Below are 7197 nucleotides of genomic sequence, written 5' to 3'. Positions count from 1 at the left end.
GCTTTAGAAAGGCTTTCTGGATTCCTTTACGTAAGACTTTGCTCCTGAAAGATGCATTTTGGTGAGAACATCCTTCTTGTTCATCTCTCTACCGCCTGTGCCTAGAACACTGTCTACTCAGTGGTGCTCAATGATTTTGTTGAATGAATGCCTGGGCTCCTAGATTGACATCTATTTTTTCCCAGAGAAAAGAGCTCTGATGTAGGCCAGTGACAGAATGGAATCCTTAAGGGCACAAAGCAGGGGCCAGTATGGCAGGGATGGAGCTTTTCAGCAGAGGAGATTTTTGGAGGAAGCAGTCAAGAAATTGTATATGAATTTGAACTGGAGCAGCATTCTCTTGAATCTCTCTGCCTCTTTTCTTCATTTTTCTTCATGTTCTCTCCTATGGCTTACCTCTTTACCTCTGGTAAGATAGATCTGGGAAACCCAAGCAGGAATAGGGTCGAGGCAAACAGGAAGAGGAGGCATGCGGTATGCTGCTTAAGCTGGGAGGTAGTCTTGACTGAACTAAGCCTTCAGCTTCTAGACCTGTGGGCACCAGTGCTGTCCATCCTCACATAGGGCTCAGGATTCTTACCTTTCTACCTGCTCAGTCCAATTCCTCTTCCTCTACCCTATCTCCTTTTTCTTTCTCTCCTCTGCTAGTCATGGCAAATGGGGTTTGAGGGGAAATAGGGAAGAGGGGATGGGAAGTTAGACCAGGAAGAGATGGATATATTTGACTGGGAGCCTAAGAAGGGAATGTCACTTAGTGCACCAATGTGGCGTGAGAGTTAGAGTTGAAAGAATGTTGTTAGATTTCTGAACCATGTTTGTTATTTTATTATTGGAAGTGATTTTCAGTGAAGGAAGTCAGAAAGAGAAAGACAAAGACCATAGGCTAAGTTGTTAGATTTCTGAACCATGTTTGTTATTTTATTATTGGAAGTGATTTTCAGTGAAGTAAGTCAGAAAGAGAAAGACAAATACCATATGCTAATACATATATATGGAATTTAAGAAAAAACAAATGTCATGAAGAACCTAGGGGTAAGACAGGAATAAAGACACAGACCTACTAGAGAATGGACTTGAGGATATGGGGAGGGGGAAGGGTAAGCTGTGACAAAGCAAGAGAGAGGCATGGACATATATATACTAACAAACGTAAGGTAGATAGCTAGTGGGAAGCAGCCGCATGGCACAGGGATATTGGCACGGAGCTTTGTGACCGCCTGGAGGGGTGGGATAGGGAGGGTGGGAGGGAGGGAGATGCAAGAGGGAAGAGATATGGGAACATATGTATATGTATAACTGATTCACTTTGTTATAAAGCAGAAACTAACACACCATTGTAAAGCAATTATATCCCAATAAAGATGTTAAAAAAAAAAAGCCAAAAAAAAAAAATCTCTGCCCTGGTGTTGGGAGAACTACAGGAAGCTGGAGCTTCCCATTCTGCAGCTAGTTCTGGAGCAGTGTGGTACTCAAGGCCTAGGAAGGCAGTGATAAAATACCTAAGTGCATGGCTTTGGAGTAAGACTGAGCTGAGTTACCACCTGCTAGGGCTGTGGTTTGGGGCACGCTCCTTAATCTCTCTGGATTTTAGTTCTTTTTTATGTAAGATGCAGATAACAACAGTATGCACCTTATGGGATTATGATGATCATGATGATTAAAAAAAGTGAGGTCTGGCACATTTTTGTGAAGTGTGCTTAGGAAACTCAAATGCTATCTATTGTTATCATTAATAATGCTATCATCTTGTGGTATTTTCTTGCACCTGGTGAAATATTTCCTTTTATTCTCAGCTCTGAGGATGAAAGCAAAATACACTGAGTTTCCAAGAATCTGTAAGAGGAAGACAGGTACTCACAGGGACATGTGAGTCTGTGCCTGAGAAGCAATCCTGATAGTGTAAGTGTCAGGACGCCTGCAGGATTACCCAACAGGGACTATAGTGGGGGCTCTGGAGACCATTTGTTCCCAGGATCATTTGGTGACTGATTAGGAAAAGCACGAAAGTCTTACTTTGGGAAAGTGTGCCCACGATGCCTTTTGCCCTCCTTCTGCAGGCTTGAAGGGGTAAGGAGTGGCCATCTCCAACTTACCCAGGAAATGAGCCAATGAGTCAGAGAGATCACTATTGTTAGCTTTGACACATTGGACTTTACCTCCCCAGCTTCTGTGCTATTTAGTTTCCCACAGCTGGGCTCATGGATGCCCCTCCCCACTGCCTTGTATAATCTCCCAGTGTTTGCTCATAGCCCATTGTATTAGTTTTCTAATGTTCTGTATCAAATTATTACAACCTTGGTGGCTTAAACAACACAAATTTATTACCTTAGAGTTCTGTAGGTCAGAAAACCAAAATGGGTCTCGGCTAAAATCAAGGTATCAGCAGAGCTGTGTTCCTTTCTAGAGGCCCTGGAGGGGACAGTGTTTCCTTACCTTTTCCAGCTTCCAAAGGCCACCTGCAGTTTTTGGCTCATGGCCCCCTTCTATCTTCAAAGCCAGCAATGGGAGGTTGAGTCCTCACACTGAAACATTCCAACCTCTACTTCCATCATCACATGTCCTTCTGACTCTTTTGCTTCCCTGTTCCACATTTAAGGACGCTTATGATTACATTGGGCCCACCTGAGTAATGCAGAATAATCTCCTTATTTTAAGGTCAGCCAATTAGCAACCTTAATTCCATTTGCAACCTTGCCTTAATTCCAGAATTCCCCCTTGCCATGTAATATAACATATTCATAGGTTCCAGAGACCGGATGTGGATGTCTTTGGGGGCCATTGTTCTGCCTTCTTCAACAACCATTATTCATCGTGCCCTGCTCTCTGATTCTAGAATTAGGACTGAAACTAGTAAACTCTTTCAGATACCAGGCCTGAGCCATCCTCTTAGTGATGGGATTCATGAATCCCATGCTGAGGAGCTGGTCTCTGGCCTGACTGGCTCCCTCCCCCTCACTTGACCTTTATATAAAGTGACCCAAAGTACCTTATACTGAGCGTGAGGGTACTCTGGCTGCTCTGCCCAAACAGACTTCCCTGGTGGCGCAGCGGTTAAGAATCCGCCTGCCAATGCAGGGGACACGGGTTCGAGCCCCGGTCCGGGAAGATCCCACATGCCACAGAGCAACTAAGCCCGTGCGCCACAGCTACTGAGCCTGCACTCTAGAGTCCGTGAGCCACAACTACTGAGCCCTCGTGCTGCAACTACTGAAGTCCGCGCACCTAGAGCCTGTGCTCCGCAATGAGAAGCCTCTGCAATGAGAAACCACCACAATGAGAAGTCCACACAACACAACGAACAGTAGCCCCAGCTCACCTACTGGTGGGTAGGAGAAACTATTCTTTATTTCTTCAGCAACATTCAAGAAACTATTCTTTATTTCTTCTTTATTCTTTATTGTGATAGCCAGGCTAATCCAATTTTTCTTTGATTCATATTTTCAAACAGGGACTTCCCTGGTGGTCCAGTGGTTAAGACTGCACTTCCACTGCAGGAGGGATGGGTTCAATCCCTTGTTGAGGAACTAAGATCCTGCATGCTGCATGCCACCACCCAAAAAAAAGAAAAAAAAAACGTAAGAAGCCAATCCATTCAATCTATGTCACGGCGTTATCTGATAGTACTTTCATTAGCTCTGTTAATGCCTGAGGACAGTTTTCACAAACTACAATAATCATTAGCTGCCAGGACCTAAAACTACCCAGCCGTGGCCTGTACTTTTTTAGACATGTGCATAAAAGCACACTCATCTACACACACAGTGGTCAGTGTGGTGGGCAAAAGGTGTTAAACATCCATTAAAGATGTGCTAGATGTCATCTTACCTTAAGGGGAAGGAAAAGAAGAAAGGGAGCTAGCATCTATTGAGAACCTACTCTGTGTTGGGAACTTTATATTCATAAACTCACTTTAAGTCTTATGACAATGCAGGAAAGCAGCATTCATCATCTCCATTTTACAAATGGGAAAATTGAGGCCCAAGAGTCACACGGCTAGTAAGATCTCAACATGTGACACGTGGACTGATTCTAAAACTTTTTTCTTTCCCCTTCACACGATTAGCTCTTAAAGTAAGAGAATTACCGTAATAAGGATGTTCAAACTGAGGTTAGTAGAGTGAGCCCTGGAGTTCCTTGGAGATACCCAGGGACTTTGTAGGAGCAAAGGTGCTTGGTAAGAGGTAAGATGGGTAGGCTGGGCTTTGGGCTCTCCCCACATTCAATCAGATCAACTCTGCTATCAGTTTTACACATTGAGATACAATGTAATATTTCAATAGGAAAAAATGGGAAGTGGTTCTGCTCTTGAAGGCTACTAGACTGGAATCTGACCTCCATGTCCTGGCAGTTCTGGAAGTCTGCTCTAGTTGTGCTCAGTTAATTGATCAATTCTTCTAGTGCCTCGGTTGTCCACTCAATGTGATCATGGGCTTTGGGAGGGATGGTGTTCTTTAGAATGAAAGAGACCATCTCAGTTAGTGAGTGATGCAAGAATATTACAACAGAGAAGAAGCAAGAATCTTCAGGAACTTATCGGTACCACAGACAGAATGTAAGCTGCTGGCAGAGGGGAAGTCAGATTCATGTTGGAGATGGTGCTAATTGGGCACTAGACGGTGGAAGTTTCTACAGAAAAGGAAACACTCACAGCGGTGATGTGGGTATGAGGAGGTACACAGATCTTTTGAAAGTCCTCCCTTTCAGGGACTGTATCTGGTTAGGTTGCTGGTGTGCTTCCTTCTGAGAGTCTGCCAACACAGCACACTGATTGGCTCAGAGTGAGTCAATAAGATACTTTCAAAGTGAGCCGAGCCCTAGAAAGTAAAGGAGATAATAACTTTGAAAATTTTAAGTCAGCACCTCATAGGCTACAATGTCTGGGTGAGTCATTATCTTAACAAAGGATAAAATGAAAGCCACATCTTCTCTTCATTTGGAGGACACTCTTATTTCTACTTCCCTGAGTTACTCCTTAGTAATCCCTCAAGGGAGAATATTAAAAATAGCCAACATTGGGCTCCCCTGGTGGCGCAGTGGTTGAGAGTCCGCCTGTCGATGCAGGGTACACAGGTTCATGCCCCGGTCCGGGAAGATCCCACATGCTGCGGAGCGGCTGGGCCCGTGAGCCATGGCCGCTGAGCCTGCGCATCCAGAGCCTGTGCTCCGCAACGGGAGAGGCCACAACAATGAGAGGCCCGCGTACCACAAAAAAGAAAAAAAAAAAATAGCCAACATTTATTGATGGAGTACCTTAATCTTTACAATAAGTAACTTATGTAACAGAGCCTCAAAATGTCCCCCCCATTATTCCTTATCCCTTTCGCAGTAGCAGGATTCCCAATTTTTAGCTGTGCACAAGGCTGCCTGGAATTTACCAGTCTCTCTTGCAGCTAGGTGTGATTGTGTCTATGGGATGTAAGCAAAAGTGTTGTATGGCAGCTTCTGGCAATTTTCCTCAAAATTGGTACATGCCCTTTACCCCTTCTTCATCCCTTTGTGCATCCTGCTACCTGGAACACAGATGCAATCTAGTCACCATCTTGGGCCATGAGGGTGAGTGCCACACAGAAGGAATGGAGAGCAGTGAGATGACCCTGCGTCCCTGAGGACATTGTGGAACAGCTCTGGATTTTCTACTTCAGGACTTTTTTTTTTCTTTTTTCTTTTTTTGCGGTACGCAGGCCTCTCACTGTTCAGGCCTCTCCCGTTGTGGAGCACAGGCTCCGGACGCGCAGGCTCAGTGGCCATGGCTCACGGGCCCAGCCGCTCCGCGGCATGTGGGATCCTCCCGGACCAGGGCACGAACCCGTGTCCCCTGCATCGGCAGGCGGACCCTCAACCACTGTGCCACCAGGGAAGCCCTCTACTTCAGGACTTTGAGGTGAGAGAAAAATTTTAAAAATATTTTTGAAACTCCTTATATTGTATTTCTGTTTCTTACAGCCACTACGATTCCAAACCTATGTACCCTATATGCTATGTACTATATTATTCCAGTTTTGCAAATAAGAAAACTGTGGGCTAGCCAGGTTAAATCATTTTCCAAGGTCACCCACCTAGTAGATGAAGGAGTCAGGATCTGAATCCTGATTTTTGCCAAAGCAAAATGTGTTTTCCTCCTTTTCAGTGTTCGCTTTCAGACCCTGAGGATGAGAGACTCTTGACCCTCTATGATAGGCAAGAGCCTTTCGGCAAAGCCCCCTGACAGTGTCTGGTCATGGAACTATAGTCTTCAACTTGCCTCTCCTTCCTCTCTTTCAAAAATAAAATTCATGAGTCACATGGGTCATGGTGAGGCTCAACTGCATGTCACCTTGAGAGTTCTGCGAGATCACAGCCACCACCAGGGGTCGATTTGCATGGAGACTCTTAGGCCTTCTAAGAGAAATGGTAAAAAGGACCATGGAAACTAATGATTGGGACCCTAGACAGATGGATGATACCTTTGAATAGAGAGGGAATGATGAAATAGGCCCTAATCCCAGGGGGAGGGCAGAAGCCTGGTGCTGGAAAAGCAGAGGACTATGTGGGTGAGAGTGGGGTGATGGTGGGCAGTGGAAGGGCATATCCATCTCGCCATGGGCACAGACCAGATAGGTGAGGGAGGCTGAGGTAAGTGGTATCACAGAATGAGTCTCAGTCCAAATGTTAGTTAATTAAAAGAGGTTCCTGACCATCTGTATGAATCCAAACACACTTGTTCAGATGCCAGACTACCTAAGGCTTGTTGAAAAAGGTTTCACTCTTTTTTAAAAATATATATATATTATTTAGTTATTTATTTATTTTTGGCTGCGTTGGGTCTTCGTTGCTGTGCGTGGGATTTTTCTAGTTGTGGCGAGCAGGGGCTACTCTTCGTTGAGGTGCGCAGGCTTCTCATTTCAGTGGCTTCTCTTGTTACAGAGCACAGGCTCTAGGTGTGTGGGCTGCAGTAGTTGTGGCACACTGGCTCAGTAGTTGTGGCTCGCGGGCTCTAGAGCGCAGGCTCAGTAGTTGTGGCACACGGGCTTAGTTGCTCCGCGGCATGTGGGATCTTCCTGGACCAGGGCTCAAACCTGTGTCCCCTGCATTGGCAGGAGGATTCTTAACCACTGTGCCACTGGGGAAGTCCCAGTTTCACTCTTTAGAGCAGCAATTTCATTCCATTTTGGGGTTAAAGAGGGCTGTGGTGTGATCAAGTAGAGCTAACATTGGTAG

This window comes from Lipotes vexillifer, unplaced genomic scaffold, assembly GCF_000442215.2.
Source record: "Lipotes vexillifer unplaced genomic scaffold, Lipotes_vexillifer_v1.1 scaffold1762, whole genome shotgun sequence".
Classification (NCBI taxonomy): Eukaryota; Metazoa; Chordata; class Mammalia; order Artiodactyla; family Lipotidae; genus Lipotes; species Lipotes vexillifer.
This window is presented reverse-complemented; position numbering follows the sequence as displayed.